This window comes from Sus scrofa, chromosome 8 (assembly GCF_054392235.1).
Source record: "Sus scrofa isolate SSC_HxYL_T2T_F1_AM1 chromosome 8, Sscrofa_HxYL_maternal_Yorkshire_Landrace_v2.0, whole genome shotgun sequence".
NCBI classification, from domain to species: domain Eukaryota; kingdom Metazoa; phylum Chordata; class Mammalia; order Artiodactyla; family Suidae; genus Sus; species Sus scrofa.
This window is the reverse complement of record NC_139390.1, coordinates 24,934,534-24,953,837: the sequence shown is the minus strand read 5'-3', so window position 1 is coordinate 24,953,837 and position 19,304 is coordinate 24,934,534.

Genomic DNA, 19,304 nt, shown 5'->3' with positions numbered 1-19,304 from the left:
TTCAACATATTCCCATCATTGTGTGTGTGTATGTGTGTTTGCTACTTCTTTACTTTTTGGCACAACAGAATGTTCTAGGCTCATCTTACATATTTTCTGCTAAGTCCTAAGATCAGCCGTTTCTCAAAAAAAAAAACAAAACAAAACCCTCTAGTTCCTCTGTTGGAGAATGGTATTAGACTAAGATTTGCTTCTGCTTTCTTTTATAAATGAAGGTTATTGGAGCACAACTAGCTCTTTTGTTTATGTAATAGCTGTGATTGTTTTTATGCTTGGTTGCACAGAGACCTTATAACCCACAAACTGCAAATATTTACAATCTGACTCTTTACAGAAAAAAAAAATTTACTGACCCTGCTGTATCACACAATTGCTGGCTTAAAATAAACCTCAATTAATTAACCATTTGTTTGGTCTTTATAAAGTCAAAGTTTCCTCTTTCTTTTTTTTTTTTTTTGGGCATTTTAGGGCCGCACCCACGGCACATGGAGGTTCCCAGGCTAAGGGTTGAATTGGAGCTACAGCTGCCAGCCCACACCACAGCCACTGGAATGCCAGATCCAAGAGCCACGTCTGTGACCTACACCACAGCTCATGGAAACACCAGATCCTTAACCCACTGAGCACTGAGGGAGACTAGTGATTGAGCCTGTATCCTCATTGATACTAGTCAGATTTGTTTCCCCTGAGCCACAGTGGGAACTCCTATAAAGTCAAAGTTAAATTGAGAATTATTTTGTTATTGAATTTCTGAAAAACCAGTTTTAGCATTATGTATATAATATGGAAATATCTATCATACAAGTCATATAGACTTTTCTTGCAAATATCAATTCTAAATATTATTAAAAGAGAAATATCAGCTTTCACTCTAAGTAAAGTATATTGGCTTTATTTTAAAACTGATTACTTTCTGACAACATATTTTGAACTTGTGAAAGAAAAGATCTTATACGCAAATAGACAATTGGAGTTTAAATTTAATTTTAAAATAACCTCTTAATTTTTATTAATTTTATGATTGTGCTAGAAATGTTACTTGTTGCATTAAAAAAGATTCAAGAGCAAGTAATGAATGCTTCCAATTTAGATATCAATTTAACTTTCTAGAATTCAGCCCCCAATTCTATAGAGAGCAATTAAATTTCTTACCTCTTTTTGTCTACCTAACGTGTTTTTCACATACGCACAATGATTCCTCATTAGTAAACTGACAAGTGTCAACAGAAACATTTTTAACAAACTTACTCTCTTTGTGTTCTAATAAATTGTTTTGCTATTACTGAAATCACATAAAATATTCTTAGTAATTGTATTCAGCCAAGTAATCTTCTGCTTTGAACTTTGTTTTTCCTAGATGATTTGTTAAAGGTGATATATATTGAACTACATTTCTAATATTTCTAAATAGTAAAAAAACTTGTTATAAAAGCTTTTTTTTAAAAAAACAAACAAGGCTCAGAACATGTTAAACGTAATTCAGAACTTAAAGAAAAAATGTTTTAAAATATTTATATATTTTTAACAAAGATGTGTAGTTTCTTAGAAATGTTTTAAAATTACTTATCTCACTATTTGGTAGAATATTAGATTCATAGATAAAAAATAATTTGAGTCTCACATTTTTCATCAGTTTTATTGTTGTTAATCCTGATATTCACTAGTAGAAAAAAGATTTTCAGTGATAGATGCAATCTAAAATACTAATGACACATGGCTAGTATTTCAGGAGAGTCTAATTCAAAAGATCGTACATTTATTCATGTTATTTATGAAGAAAAAAGAGAAAAAGCATATTTAACAGCCCGATTTCTTTCTTCCTATAGTATGTAATTCACATATAAGTGGCTCTATGGTGGGGGAGGAAAAATAAAATGTCCCACTGTACATATTTGCTTTGCCTTTCCAACTACAGAAGCTTCTTTCTCAGAGGTCTAGTAGTCTGAAAGTTTGATTTCTTTTTTTAATTGAAGTAGAGTTGATTTGCAGTGTTTCAGGTATAGAGCAAAGAATTCAGTTATACAAACATACCTACATATACATTCATTCTCTTCCAGCTTCTTTTCCATTAAGCTGAATATAGTTGAATACAGTTCCCTGTGTTGTACAGTAGGTCTGATTTTTTTTTTAATGGATCAATATGCTCGATCTCCCTCCCATATAACCCATCTCATGAAATTATATGGTAATTTTTGCGAATAACCAAATATTTACAGAGCGCATGAAAAAAATAACCCAACTCAATTTTTTAGATTTATATGTAAAAGCTCTTTTTGACTGCATACTGGAATTTTGATAATTAATTCACATGATATCTGAAAAAAAAATAACATGAAAAAATTGTGTTAGTGAAATCAGGCTGATTGGTCTCAAGTAATTTATTAAATGTTAAATGGTATATTTTAGTGTGTGTTTGTAAGAATGATGAAAAAATAGAAACCACTATTTTAGTAGTTAAAAAAAAAAAAAGCAAAACTGAAAACAACAACAGCAAAACCCAAAGAACTGGTCACTTGTATTTTTGCCAGGAATCATTCTAGGCAATGGAGGTAAAGCAGTAAAATTCCAATCTTGTGGAGCTTTATTCTTAGGGAGAAACATACAATTCATGAACAAACAGTTAAAATATATGTTATGTAGTTTTATAATTACAGTGCGACAGAAAAAAAAAGGCAGGATTAATAATATAACATTGTAGTCATGAGAAGGGAAAAGAAGAGAGAAGATTAAGCATCATAAACCATGGGAGAGGCAGTCGCATCCTTTTTTAGTTGATCTGGTAGCTTAGGCTTGTAGTTACAAGTCAGTGCCTCTTTTTCTCTCCTCATTCCATTGTCTCTTTACTCTGGATGAAGCTTCTTACTCAATGGATGGATACAAAACTTCATTTGTATTGGTTCTGAATTCCTGGTGTACAGCTCCTATTAATATATAACTTTTTCTTCTAAAATATTAAATTTGACTTAATTCTAAATTATTTAAAATTTAAATAGCTGAGTTTAAAGTGTTTAAGTAAACACCTTTTAGATGTATGGCTTAATATGGTGTCTCTCACAGATATAATCTATCTTTGAACACATTTTTCCTCAATTTACTTGCAATTTACTGACACTTGAATACAGCAGATGTTATGGTTACAATCTGCTTAAATTGAAGTATGGTTAATATTTCCACAAATCACTCATTTTTTCAAACAGTTTTGGGGAATCATGAGTTAGTCTTGAATGAGTCTAATCATTTTTGCATTACTTTCAGAAATTTTAGTTTCCACATTATTCTTTACTTTTCATGTTCAGCTGATTATTAATACTTTTCATTATTTAGAAAAGAGGAACAAGAGGATTTCCCACTGTGGCTCAGTGGGTTAAGAACTCAAATAGTATCCATGAGGATGCAGGTTTGATTCCTGGCCTCATTCAGTGGGTTAAGGATCCAACTGTGGTGTAGGTCACAGATGCAGCTCACATCCTGAGTTGCTGTGGCTGTGGTGTAAGCTGGCAGTTACAGCTCCAATCCAGCCCCTAGCCTGGGAACTTCATATGCCACAGGTATGGCCCTAAGAAGAAAAAAAAAAGAAAGATTAGAAAAGAGTAACAGCAAAATTTTTTTATTAAAAAAAGGTAATTTGTGTAAAAACATATTAAAATTTTATATGTATGTATAGATACATAAACATTCACATATACAAATATTATATACACACACTAAATTACATGTACAATGTTTTAAATTTATATGAAATGCATATTACATTGTTAAATATTACATGAATGTATACAAAACTGGGATAATACTGATTGCAAAATATGTGCCAGCTACTTTTCCATGTATTTGACAAGTATTAACTTGCCTTACAACTCTGTGAGGTAGGTACTATTAATAGCTCCTTTTTACGCTTGAGAAAATAAGAGATTAAGTAATAGAGTAGCTATTTTTCCAAAAGAGCTAAGATTTGAAATGAACCTGTCCTTATAAACCCTCAGCTATTCTGTTTATCTAGAGGATATACTGGGAGGGATTTCCATCTCTGGGGAAGAGTAACAGGTGTTCTTTATGTTCTTTTGTTTTCTATTGTTTTTCTGTGATGAATGAGTGTTAGTTTTGTAATACAAATAAATAAAACAACAGATAAACTTAGAAAATAACTTGTAAGGATTTGAGATTATTTTTAGCATTTATCAACATTCAACCAAATATTTCTGTTCTACATTTTTGACAATTATTAAATAAATTACAAATCTTTAAAGTTTGTTAAAAATAAGCTAATTATCCCAACTCCATATCTTGATTAGTTTTGTAAATATAAAATCTGTTGCTTTAAAACCTGCCTTAATGTTTGAACCAAAATAAAATTGTAAAATATAATAACATGAGATAGTCATATTGCACCCTCTCCAGACATTTTTTAGATGTGTTGTTTTGAGATGGATTAACACAGTATTTTCAAATTCCAGTTTGTGCAACATTAAAATAAGTTTAAAATAAAATAATAATATACAAATATTTTGTAACTTTTTAGAAGGTGACAACTAAAATTTTTCATCATAAGTATAAAGATTTGCAGGAGTAATTTCTGTGGCATTATATTTCCATTTCACTTTCCTCACAAGTTTTCATCCTGACAAAATGTTTCATACATGAAAGTATTTACTGAATTCCATATCATATTCTACACATAAAATAATGTAATGTGAAATATTTCAAAGTGGCCATAAGTCTACAATGACTAAAAATGTATTCTCAATTTTAATCAGTAAAAGTATTTGTATCCTTATTTTTAAAGTTAAAATAAGTTAAAATAAGCTATTTTGCTATAATAGATGCAGCTTATTACAAAAATGAGGCAACTTGTAGGATCAATCATGAACTTATTTTTTAAATTTAAGGGTGTATTTATACAACACACATAGTTAAACCTGAGTTATTAGATGGGAATATGTTTATATTTTATTTCAATTTCATGAAGCTTCAAGTAGAATTTTAATGCTAATATATTCTTTTTTTTTATGACCACACCCATGACATATGGGAGGTCCCAGGCCAAGGACTGATTCTGAGCTGTAGCTGTAACCTATGCTATAGCTGCAGCAACACTGGATCCTTTAACCCACTGTGCCAGGCTGGGGAATGAACCTGTGCCTTTGCAGCGACCCAAGTCACTGCAGTCGGGTTCTTTAACCCACTGTGCCACAGCGGGAACTCCCAATATATTCTATTTAATAAAATCCGGGTGATAGATCTGGAGTTATACATATCTAAATATAACTTATGGAAATAATTAGATAAATATAGCATCACACTGCACATCTCTAAAAAGTCTAAATGATTAAAACATATAAACAAAGAGAAATACAAAAATTAAGAACAAAAATTGTAAGGTATTTTATCACAGTAAAGATACACAACCATATTTTTACACTATAATATTATAACACAAGGATGACAAAACTGATTTAAATTGTCTAGATGTACCTATATCTACCTCTACCATTTTACTCCAAAATTATGGAATATAAAGGAAAGATTTTAATTGAAACAATGATACACCACTGGAAAAATAATTATAATTGATTTGGTGATCATATATATATATTTCAGTAAGTGTATAATAATGTTTCATATTATAATACTGACTTATACCACTCAGTGCCTTTTAATTTGTGGAAACATAGTTGTTTCAACTTCCTTCAGCAATAAATGACACTATTATCAAAGATAATCTTAGATTCATTTCAAGAGATAACACACATTTTAACGACAACATACAAACTTATTTTCTATCACATAAAGGGTGGATAGGAAGGCAGCTAAGTTTTCTGTTACTTTCCATCATTTCTTGTATCATCCACACTTTGCTGTGTTCTTTTCTAAGTTGTCTTGCCCAGTCATAACCCCAATATTCCTGACAGTGGGTGAGAGTATAGAACAGAAAACGCAAGTTTGTTTTTTTCTGTAAAAGTGATGCAGTAGAGATTGTATGTACTTTGGCCAGGCCTCGTTGAATCAGAAGCTAACAGATGCAGACTTCAGTTGACTAGCCATGTGTTCTCAATTAAAACTTCCAATATCATTGGAAGGAAAACCTTACTTCAGAATTCGAATTGTTTTATGCAAAGTTGTCCAACTATTATTAAAAATAATTTTTAGATGAGAGAGAAGCACCATATATTTTAATACAAATGTGTATATTTATGTGTGTGTGAGAGAGAGAGAGAGAGGAAGAGGGAGAGAGAGAGTGAATGAGGAGACCTATTAAAAGGATATAGTGGTCCCAAGGCAAAAGTACTGAGTTAATTTTTTATAGGACTCTTCTTGTTCTGAGTAACAATTTAGTTTCACACTGTTTTTTTTGGGGGGGGGGAGTCAGCTGAGGCTATCATGGGGTGTGCTGTGCAGCTTGATCACCCCTTCTGCCCAGTCTGCTTCCTGACCCTCCCTAACACAAGGGTTGATCCCTGATAAATCTCGTGCACACCAGACTTCACCTGGGTCTGTTTCTCAAATACCTCCACCTGCAACCTCTTCTTTGTTGGCCGCTGAATTGGGTTAAATGGTTCTTATTTCCACTCATGCCATGTTTCCTGAATAGGTTCCATCTATTATGCAATATATACTACAGTATATAATTTAGAAAAAGAGTTCAATGTATTAAGAAAATATTCAATAGATTTAGAATATATACATATTATATATATGAGACTACAATCTATATAAATTTATTTTGGTAGTTATACTATATTATGTATGCAAAGGTATGCATATGCATATCATGTTAACTTGAAACAAGTATATGTGTTAATGGTTCAGTTTCAGGTTGAATTATGCAACAACATTTGGTCTCTATAAAAGTTTTGAATTGTAATATGCATAAAATATTGTCAAGCCATCCTGATTTTACCATTTCCTTATTATAAAAATAAGAGAAAATGATTAATATGAAGCATATTTGAAATGAACAGCTAAATTTGGGAGAGTTTTAATAAGTCTTACAAAAGTATGTTTTGTTGTTTATTCTCAGTAATAATTAAAAGAGTGTAAATTAAACAACCCTAAGTTGCTATTTGTTCCTCATAAAATTTGAAAGACATAAATAATGTTTAGGGTTTACAGAAATGCTTTTTTTTACACTACAACCATGGTTAAGATTTGGTATGTTGTTTATGGAATGCAATGTGGCAAATCATTTGAAGTGTATCTACACAGTCATACACTTTATAAAAGTATTTCCATTCATGTGGAACAGAAATTACTATAATCATTTTAGACTAAATTTATTATAAACACTGGATAAATTGAATACTTATAGTAATTAAAAGTAAGTTTAGGAAGAATTCAAATTGAACCTACTGTTATAATGGAATGTTATAAAAACAGTTATAAAATTTGATACTTTATATGGAGATAAAAAGTACATATGTATTATTTATTGTGGTGTTTGTTTCTAGGCTTTTGAGTTTTGGGAAATAATTTTATCCTTCTATATATTTTTGTTCTTATTTCCAAAGATACCTTAATAGTTAAAAGCAAACAAATACAAAGCAACTTAAAGAAAACATGAGTACAATAACATCATAAAAATTAAAAATAATCATTACATATGTTGCATTGGTAATTCTCTGATAGTGGAGTACCTGCCATGGTGATGTGGGCTAAGAAACTGACTGCAGTAGATCAGGTCACTGCTGTGGCTTGTATTCAGTCCCTGGCCTGGGAACTTCTGTAAGCCTTGAGTGCAGCCATAAAATAAGAAAAAAAAATTTTTTTGTATTTTCTAGGGCCACAGCCACGGCATATGGAGGTTCCCAGCCTAGGGGTCTAATTGGAGCTGCAGCCGCCAGCCTACGCTAGAGCCACAGCAACGCGGGATCCAAGCCAGGTCTGTGACCTACACCACAGCTCGCGGCAACGCCAGATCCTTAACCCACTGAGCAAGGCCAGGGACCTCATGGTTCCTAGTCGGATTCGTTAACCACTGAGACACGACGGGAACTGCTGAAAATTTTTTTTAGAAAGTAAGTCTCTGGTAGCTAAAGGCTGTTACAATTAAAAAGCAGGAGATGAATTTGCCATGAAACCCCTGTTTCATAGAACTCTTAAAAGAATACACACTTTGGAAGGATACTTAAGTATAGTTATGTTTTCTACGTACTAAATACCTCAAACAAATTAATTTACTAACCACTATTGATTGCCTTTTACATCTAAGACAATTTGCTTCAGTCATCTACACATTAGTTTTAATAACTACAAAGCTCATAGGAATTAAAGCAACAAAGAATTAAGTAATTAGGAAAATAATATATTGACTATTAGGAGCCATTTACTCTAGTACCAGCTGTGCCTGTAATTAGCATTTAACCCTTCAGAAAAGCCACCCACCTGCTCTTGGCCACGTTTTTCTCATCTGTATAATGATGAGGTTTAGATGGAAAATCTCTAAAGTCTTCTTTTGTTGTAACAGACCATTCATGGTTCTAACAGAGCATTTAAAATGGAAGGGTTTGGTTGAGTGTTCCTAACTCAAAATAGGTATTGAAACCTCTAAGCAGCTATACACAGGCTCTGTTCTCTTTTTGTTGTTATTAGTGACTGGAAGCTGATATTAGGATTCCCTGAAAATTTGGGCAGAGAAAAAATGAAGAAAGGCTCTACTTCTGTGGATCGCAGGTAAGTGCTTGTTTTTGTTTTGAGGCGGTTAATAGTACAAGCATGAGGGGAATATCTATCTCCTTTATCTGAAGCATGTGCTTTTGTAAAATACTACCATTTCTAAGAATTTGAGGAGACTTACAAAGAAAAATGATAAAAGATATTGTGTTGTATATATTGTGAGTTCTTTTCTGGACTCAGTAATGTTAAACTATTTGTGTCAGAAACAGTAAAGAAGTAGTAAGGATGTTTCTCCCCAAATAAGTAATGTTGTTGAGGGAAGTCATTTGAACAACAAGAAATAATTTTTTACTTTTAAGTCTAGTTTAACAATTTAGCCAATGGGTTAAATGTAGAAATTGCTAAAATGGGTTAAATGTAGAAATTGCTAACTCCTGTGGGTAAAAATCAAAATCATTTCTCAAAGGAAAATGATGTTGAACAAAAGATATGTGTGTACAACCTACTCCTGCTATTATGGAGATAATACAAAAGGAAGTTGGAGTTTATCAGGCTGAACAACCCAAAAAATTGTTATTAAAATCCATATTACTCAAACTTTTAAGATGACTTTCTGAGAAAGTAATTATTTTTACATTTCATAAGCCAATGGAATGCTGCCATTTGGGGTATCATGCTCAGGAAATTTCCAAGCTGTGGTCACAATAGAGGTAACCCATTTTCAAAAGACAAAAAACGAAAGGACTAGAGTTTTGTGCCTTATACTCTGAAGCAATGTGAAACACACAACCTACCTATGAAATACACTGACCCTTAAAACTGAATATAAATCTAAACAGGCGTTGTAACTTTCAGCTTAGAGAAAATACGGGAAAAATAGAAACAAGAAATTTCATACCTCCAGAAAGTATTTGGTCAAATGCAGAGTACCAGACATTTTAGGAAAACTGACCTCATTTTTTTTTCAAAAGCTAATATCAGTGTGTAAAAAAGGGGATGGGAGAGACAGGAATGTTCTAGATTAAAAGAGATATAGAAGAAATAACAACCAAATAAAATGAGTGTGCTTTGCTTAGATTTAGACTCAAGTCAACTAACTTTATAATGAGAGAAATTTGACTGAGTAGGAGATAACATTCAATTATTTTTGTTAATTGTGTTAGATGTGATAATGGTATCATAGCTATGAAAAATAGCCTATTATTAAATGCACATTGGAGTATTTCATGATAAGATAATATGATGCTCTGGAAGTGCTTTAAAATACTGCACTACAAAAAGGAAGAATGGATGAAACAAGAATGTGTGTCATTGTTGATGGTGGGTAATGGAAAAATGAGGTATGTTGATTACTTTTTATACATTTGTATATTTTATATAAAGCTCAAAGTCAGAGTAAGCAGACACAAATACCTATATTCTAACTACAAAAGAAAAAAAACATTATACTAAAGGATTAAAAGAAATATGAATTCAAAGTGGGAGAGACCTAGAAAGTTACCCCCCAAAAAAAGATATTTCAACAAAACTCTTAAAAGAAAGTGCTTGGGTGTGGATTTGGGTATCTATCTATTGATGGGTGAAGGAAACCGGTGGAGTGTTATATAGATGTCTTCATCTTGGCTTCTATGTTATCTGGAAAGTAAGAGGTAAGTAATTAAGTGTGGGTTGGTGGGTAGGGACCCAAGTCGGTAATTTGAAGAAAGTGGACATGTTTCCAACTATTTCCTTGAAAAAAAATTGAAATGTCTGGTAGAAAACATTATTCTATTGGTTTACAGGTTTGCAAACTGGAACTGGAGCCAATGGCTCTGAAAATACAGTGTTGTTAATTTAAATAGGTATCTGATTTTTATTTTCATTGAGGTATTCGACATACTTGATAATGCTTTGGAATATCAGTGTTTTACCCAATCAGGAATGTATTTTAGCCAGAGGGGCAAAATGGAAATTTAATTTGAAAGGATAAGGACATCTAGTATATTGGCAAGAAAATGATAGAAATATGGAAATAAAATCAAGATAGAAAGAAGTTGGTGAATGAGAAACTTCGAGGGTTGTTGAACTGGAGGCATTTTCGAGGTCAAGATTTTGTAGGTTTGAAGTTACAAAATAATCAAGTTGTACAGGTGTGGTTCCTAACTCTAAGGTGTATGATTTGTTGTTTTAGAGGTTTTGTGGTTCTGGATAACAACAGATGAATTAAAATGTTGTGTTAAAAGTTTCTCTAGTTATTTCTGGGTTAGGTGTTTTAATTATTCATGGGATTATGTTACTAATACAACTTCCTACCAATTTCTTTGTTATATTATCTTCCAAACCTTCAAAAAATTTTAAAAGTATTCTTATAGAGGCATTAATTGTGTGATCTCATTGTAGGAAATTAAAAAGAAAAACAGAAAAATAAAAAAATACATAAAAGTCATATGTAGGATATTCCAAAGGGAAAATTGTGTTTATTAATTAGTTATATTTGAGACCTTTTATGTTGTTTTATAAGAGCTTTTAAAGAAACAGAATTTATATGTTAAAAAAATCAGAATCTTTCATTTTCAGAAAATGGTACATTATGAGATGTCATTGCATGATCTTCAAAAAGTCTGATTATTAAGAGCTACATAATTTTCTGCAATGAATATTTTTTTGCCAATATTTCTAATTATTCCCTTAGCTTAAAAGTTAGGAATATTAAAATAAAGCTGATTCTGGATTCTCTCCCAAACACTTTCTAAGATTTTTTATCTCACCCACAAATTGTCTTTAAGATAAACTGATTATTTTCCTCATCACAGCATTTTAATTGTTTGAGAAGTAGGATGTTTACAAAGGTAAAATTTTTTGAATACAAAATTATATATGCTGCTTAAACCATGGAGTGAACCCAATGGTTAAAAGACTGATGTTAAAATTTTTTGTATTAAAAACGATTTTAGTTTTTTAACTTGAAGTTATCTGAACCATATTGCTAATCATTAAAAACATCTGGGGCAGTTCTGGTATCCAAAATTCTATGAAGTTTATTTATATTTATGTATGTATGTATTTATTTGGATTTTTCTTCCAGTAGTAAGATATAATTGACATACAACACTGTATAAGTTTTAGATGTACAGCATAATGATTTTCCTTACATCATGAAATGACTACCACATTAAGTTTAGTGAACATCCATCATTTCATAGAGACACAAAAGAAAAGAGAAAGAAAAAATGCTTTTTCCTTATGATGAGCACTCTTAGGATTTACTCTCAACAACTTTCATGTAGAATATATAGCAGTACTAATTATATTACCTATGTTGTGCATTTCATCCCTAGTACTTATTTATGGCAATCTGTACCTTTTGACCGCCTTTATCTAATTCCTCTTCTCCCAACCTCTACTCCCACCCCCGCCTCTGATGACCCCAAACCTGATCTATTTTTCTGTGAGTTTGGTTGGTTGGTTGGTTGGTTGGTCGTTTTTTTGAAGTGTAATTGACCTATAATACTATGTTAGTATCTGGTGCATAAAACAGTGATTGGATATGTCTGTACATTACAAATTGATCAGTACTGTAAGCCTAGTTATTTCCATGAATTGTAAAACCAAGTATAAAATGTCTACAAAACTTTAAGAGACTCTTGTATATCTAATGTTAGTACACTCGTCCAGCCTGGGTAAAGAGTAAACTTGGCACACTCTGGATAAGACAACAAGTGAGCATATCTTTTTTGGCCATTATCTTTTAACACCGTACTAGTGATACTGGCAAGTTATGATTAGAAGACAGAAGTTTTACGGTTAAACTAAAATAAGTGTGGAAGAAATCTTATTTAACAATGTAATAACTGCATTGATATAGCTAAAGCATATACACTTAAATATATTTAGTTAGATTTTCCCAGAACTCATGCAAGTTTGAATTAGTACATACAGAGAGGAGCCATCGGCAGCGACAAAGGCATTGTTCTAAGGAGCATTATAACTTATTTTTATCCTTGCATTTTATAACTAGGTTATACACAGTTCTGAGTATATTACTTCTTTTCTTATCTAACTCATCTAAACGTATTTCTAAATATCAGATAAAATTTGATCTTTTAATAAGAAATATTAGAATTAACTATATTTCTATCCTAGAGAAAATAAATAATTGCTTTATATGAAAAGGCCCATAAACACTTTTGGAATAGAAATATGCTGCAACTGGTCATGGAAAATATGCATTTTTAAATTATATAGCCACAGGATATATACTACATATTATATCTACAACGGAAAATTTATTTTATATTATTTACTCAGCACTTTGAAGCTAAAAAAGGAGATATTTCCAGTTATTCTATTTGGAGATTAATACGTTTTTAATATATTTCAAACTCTAGTATTTATAAATATTTTAATTACATTTCAGTTATAGCCGTACTATTTAAATTTTATTTAATGGCCCTTAGATTTCATTAAAATCACTAATGGTCTTAAAGCCATGTTTTCCAAAGGTAGGTAGTGTTATTTAGTTTTTCCAAGAAAAATCCTTAAGTGCATGACGGAAAAGTACAGTGATAATTTTAGTTGACAAAGAAAGTCAATATGATAGTTGTAAGAGATTACTAATATCCATCCCTTATTTCGGATATCTGGGCATTTTAGTATTTCCACATTTCACTTCTAATTTCTCTGTTGCTTCTATTATCTCCTATTTATCTTAAACTTCATCATCTTCATCTTTTATTGAAACATGGAGTTGGATGGACAATAAATATAAATGTTATGTTTTTTTGGTCTTTCTTCATGCTGGAGTCTATTATTAAGACCTAAGATAAAATATAAAAGAGAGTCATTCAGAAAGCAACAAAAACAACAAAAATCGTGTTTTTAAACCTTGAAATGGTGTGGTAGCAGGTTTTAACATGAAGATCTTTCTTATGACACACAACACATGTTTTATTTGGACTGTACAGACAGTTTATGCATCCTCACTGAAACATCTGGCTTTGTTTTAATTGTTGTTGTAAAATCTTTATGTATTTACAACACAAAACGATCTGTTGGCCCTGTGATGGTCTTTGAGGTCATGCTCACTCCTTGATACTAAAACTTGTCAATAGTAGCATCCTTGAGTTAAAAGAACATGTATTTAGAGAAAGAAAAGCTACATTACCATATCTTCTGTACCAAAAGCATTTGTTAAACAAATTAAATTTTTCAAAAGAGGTTTGTATTCCATCCCAGCTGTCATATTTATAATCAAAATATTAGAACTGAGAGATTTTTTTAGAGGGCATCCATTTACCCATCCAAAACAATTCAACCTTTCCTGTAACAGCGTTAATTAAAGGTATTAACCTAGAGATTATCTTGTCTAAGGTTTCCGTTACACTGCCTTTTCCAGGGAAATATAGTTAAATTGTCTTTCTCTTGTTTTATATGTTTTGACCTGTTTCTGTTATTTTGAGCAAGTCAACCTTTCTCCCTAAACAGATTGTATAGGAAGTTTATGCTCAGACTAAAGAAAATTAACAAAGACTGTTTGAACCCTGATACCCCACTTGTAGCTCAGGCGATTTGGCATAGGACTCTGCTGAGTAGAGGAAAACCAGTTTTGTTTGAGAAGGGCAATAAAAACATCTGGGCTGAATTAAGAACTTTTGAAATCTTATGCCTTGGGAAAAAAATATAAACTGATTATTTGAAATGAAGATAACACTACCTCATAAAGTAAAATTTTAATCTTATCAAAAGCATACATAGACAAGCAGTGATATTTAACTCACTCACACTTTTGGACTGTGAGAGTCCTATCAACAAAAAGTTGATAACTAATTGTGTAGTTTACATATATCTTAAATCTATGTAATATATATCCTAACTCTTAGATTTCAATTGTGTATGTTGTAATTAAGGTGCCATTTAAGAAATATGTTACAGATGGAAAGGTTTTAGGGATGGGAGATTTTCAAAATCTTTGTTGCTGGCACAGGACTACTTAGTTCCAGTCGTGCCCACAGCTGTCTAGTCCTTGCCCAGGAAGCAGGTGCTTTTTTAGGCTATGTAGCAGACATAATCAGGTTTGCTGATTGGTGGTAATTCATTATAATTTCTCATTCTGAAAGGAAATCAAACTGAAATCAACGAAGCAATGGCTGACAATTCTCTAAAAGCTAGTCATCCTCAGAAAACTTTGTGATTGTTATTTCCTCGCTTTCTAAAACAGTAAGTTCTGCAATGTTGCAAAGATCATTTAAAATAAACTCTAAAATATTTTAACATTAGAATAAGCTTCTTTTTTTAGGTACAATTTTTATTCCATGGCCATCACCAAGCATTTATTCCCTATTATCTGCAGATTCATACAGATTAAAAATGCTTCCATAGCATAATGATGAGATTACATGTCCAAAGAATTGAAAACTGAAAATATTAGGCAAATATCAAGGTTGCTATTAAAAAGCACAAGTGAAACATGCAGAAGTGTATATATTTTTACTTCAGAAGCACCAATAGGGAAGCATTTTCATCTCTAAAATGTACCATTCCCTAGGCTGCTCAATTGAAATACTCCTAGATCAATTCTTCCACATTTACCTGTTTACATCAATTTCTTTGTGATAAAATTCTTGAGGGAAGTGACTATCTTGCTCACATTAATGTCCACAGCACTTCTGATTGGTGGTTGACTCTCAATAAGTAACTGTTGAAGGTTAAGTAAATTGTGATTTTCAAGACTTCTGTTCAATAGCTTTGAGGATTTTTGCATTTTCTTTTGCAATCAGTTATTTCATATTAGATTGACTTGTTTTATGGACAAAAATAAACATCTGACTAATAGTGTTTCAGAGGACAATCTGGAAAACTAAGAAAGCTCTTACCACGTAGGGTACAAAAGGATCAACTAGGAGCTGCTTGGGGAAACTCAAACCTGTAAGCACCACAGGAAAAATGGCAGGTGGGGAGTGAGGACAATGCATGTTTTGTGACATCTAAGCCCTGACAGTGCTTGATGGTAGCTTAAGGTATGTTATACACTGTAGAACAATCAGTACTAACAAGGTTTTATAAACCCATGTGCTTTTGGTGAAAGAATGTCATGGCTGAGTAAACTTCCTTATTGAGCAAGCGTTTGCCAGGCCAAGCACTGTTTGCATTATTTTTAACTAGTCATAGTCAATAGTCGTTCTGTTATTTTATGTTATTATTAGTTCAGCACAGGTATGGTGCTATTTCATACCTAAGAATATCCATAGATGCTATATCATTGACATCAGTTCTCTTGGTGATTGAACTGGTTTCATTAACAAATTCTTTAGGCCTAGTGCCCTCTCCTTGGAAATATTTCTAGATCAATACATTTCTGTTTGTGTATTTATCACTCCATCTACCTGTCTAATTTATCTCTGCCTTCCAAATGATGCACCTCCTAATCTGAGGTTAAACTAGAGAGAGCAAAAACCCAAGGACCAGCCATTTATTAATTCTCAATCTAATGTGATACTACTAGTTTACCTGTATTCACCTTGACTCAGTTCATAGCCATGTTTTGGAGTGGAATTTTAATCCTGGGAACACAGACTTCTAGTGATAAAATATAGAGTTTTAGAATGAAATTTCCTGTTTAGGAGGAAAATCTTTGTTACTTATCTTTCTCAGACTTTGTTCTTGTACTTATTTTTCATTGTATTTATGTATAATTATTTTCTTATTTTCTGATATCTTCTTTCTCATTAAATTACTTGGTACATTTCCTTCTCCTATGCTACCAGTTTTCTGAGAAGCGTTATTTATAATTCTTAAAAGACACAGTAACTCTAGCCAGGAGACATGCTGGCCAAGTTGTTTTCATTTTTGTTTTTGTTTTTGTTTTAATAAACAAAACAATTTTCTTGCAACACACCCCACATCACTTCAATACAGCATAGGAATAGAAAAGAAAATTCTCACATGTTTAATTCCATTGATGTAATTGATTCAGTAAAATTATTTGCAGTGAATGACCAGCGAACACACAAATAACCAAGAATGAGACAATGATAGCACAAGATACAATTATCATTTAGAGCCCATTCTATGAATATAAGTTCCAAATATGAACATTATTTTTAAATATAAAAAATTTTTTGTGTATGTTTTTAATCAAGTATCCTCAGGAATTTTATCTTGGGCTTTTATAAATATAGAAATAGTCCATCCAATATGAGAGAAGTGATTTCTTTTCATCAAAGGTGAGCAAAATGATCTAAAAGTGTAGTATTTTACTTTGATTTTTCCCCTTCCAGGGAGAAAAATAGTCTAAAATAACATAATAAAGTTCTTTCAAATTATTCTTACCAAAATTCCCCTCAAAATAATGCTTCCTGGGAATTCAGAGGTCATTTAAACTTTCCTATTAGTCATCTTTGAGAGAGAATGCCTTCATCTTCCCTTTAATCTCTCTCCTTTTAAGATGTTATTTTACCTCCCTACTTTAACTTGAATTGGTATGTAGATGGCAATTTTTATACATAAGGGCAATAAAAAAGAAGTAAAAATTCAAAGAAGTGAGAAAAGATACTGCAAAGGGACTTGGACGGTATATTGTTTTGAAACTTAAGACCATAGAGTCAAATATAATGGAGACCTCTGAAGTAATTTTATAATCATAATGTTTCTATTCCCATGTTTAGATTGTTGCCTGCCTTGCATGGTATCCCCATTTATCCCCTAACTTTATTGAGATATAATTGACATATGATATTGTGTAAGTTTAAGGTGTACAGCGATGATTTGGTATGCATATTTATTGTAAATTGATTACCATAAGGTTAGATAGCACATCCCCACCACCTCAAATAACTAAAATTTATGTGCGTGTTGTGAGAACGTTACAGATCTATTCTCATAACAATTTTCAAGCATATAATACAGTAATAACTACAATCATAGTACTGAATATTAGATGCCCAGAATTTACTCATTTTATTACTGAAAGTTTGTCTCCTTTGACTATCTACTTCCTTCAACCACCAGGCACTGGCAATCACCATTCTACTTTCTGTTCCTATACATGTGTCTTTAAAGAAAATTCCAATGTAAGTGATGTCATACAGTATTTGCCTTTTCTGACTTCTATTTCACTTTAAGCATAATTCCCTCAAGATTTGTGTTGTAACAAGTGGCAGGATTTCCTTATTTTTAAGGTGGAATGATATCCCATTGTGTATATCTACCACATTTTCTTTATTTGCTGATGGGCACTTAGGTAATTTTTGTATCTAAGCTATTGTGAATAGTGGAGCAGTAAACATGGGAGTGCAAATAATTCTTTAAGGTAGTGCTTTAATTTCCAGATATATGCCCACCTTCAGATATATATCAGATGTCAGAATGCTGGATTATATAGTATCTCTAATTTTAATTTTTTGAGGAAAACTGATACTGATTTCAGTAGTGATTATACCAAATTATATTCTTGCCAACATTGCACAAGGATTCCCTTTTCTCCACAGCCTCACCAACACTTGTTATTTCTTGTCTTTTTGGTAATAGCCATTGGTTACAGGTGTGAGGTGACATTTCATTGTGTTTTTTTTTTTTGCATATCTCTGATAATTAGTGATGCTGAGCACCTGTGTTTCTTGGACATTAATGTTTGCTCTTTAAAAAATATTGATTCAGTCCTTCATCACATTTTTTGTTTATTTTTTTGTTGTTATTGAGTTGTGTGAGTTTTTACATATTTTGTACGTTAGTCCCTTATCAGATATTTGATTTGTAAATGTTTTCTTCCATTCCATAAGTTGTTTCTTCATTACACTGATTGTTCCTTGTGCTGTAAGGAGTTTTTTTAGTTTGATGTAGTTCCACTTACTTATTTTTACTTTTATTGCTGTCATATCCAAAAATATTTGCTAAGACTAATATAAGAGGGTTTTTTTGTTTTTTTTTTTTGAAATTTTTCATTCTGGAAGATATTATATTTAAGGTTTCTTCTGTTTTCAGATCTTATATTTAAGTCTTTAAGTTAATTTTGTGAGTGGTATAAGATAGGGGCTCAATTTTATCCTTTTCCTGTAAATATAAATGACATCCACTTTTAAGTTATATAAATATCTTAACAGCTTGTTAAACTCTTCATGGTTTTCCTTTGAATATTTGAATTTGAGATAATATATAACTGTTCTTGATTTAATTCTTAGATACAATGAGGCAGTGAAAATTATGTAGACCAGGGTTTCTATTTATTTGTACATTGTTTTGTTTAAAGAAATAGTTTGGGCTGTCTTTTATGTGAAAGACAAGTTTATAAGTTTTTTTAAGACATGAAGAAGTAGAATGAAGGAAACAAAATGAAAAGAGGGAAGGAGGCTGAAGAGAGTGTATGACATTGAGTTGGTTGATTGAGAAAATTGAAGTGATAAGAGAACTCAACGAAATCTGGAGAAGGGATATGTAAGTATTTTTTTTAATTGTTTAACATGAGTCAAGGTACTTCATTTGCCCCCTCATGTCTGTGTTCTTTGTTTAGGGTCTTTTGGAGTAAGGGCAAATGAAATTAAAATTGATCTCTAATTGAAAGCAGTATGCTATGCAAAAGAATGGAACATACAAAGTTGCAAAGGCATTGGGCTACAAGAGGGAAATGTCGTTTGTTCTTCATCATTGTGCTCTAATTCTCCCATTTTATTAAGTCTACACCCTCCTCTGTATTTTAATGTGTTACCTTATGCTATTTTTTT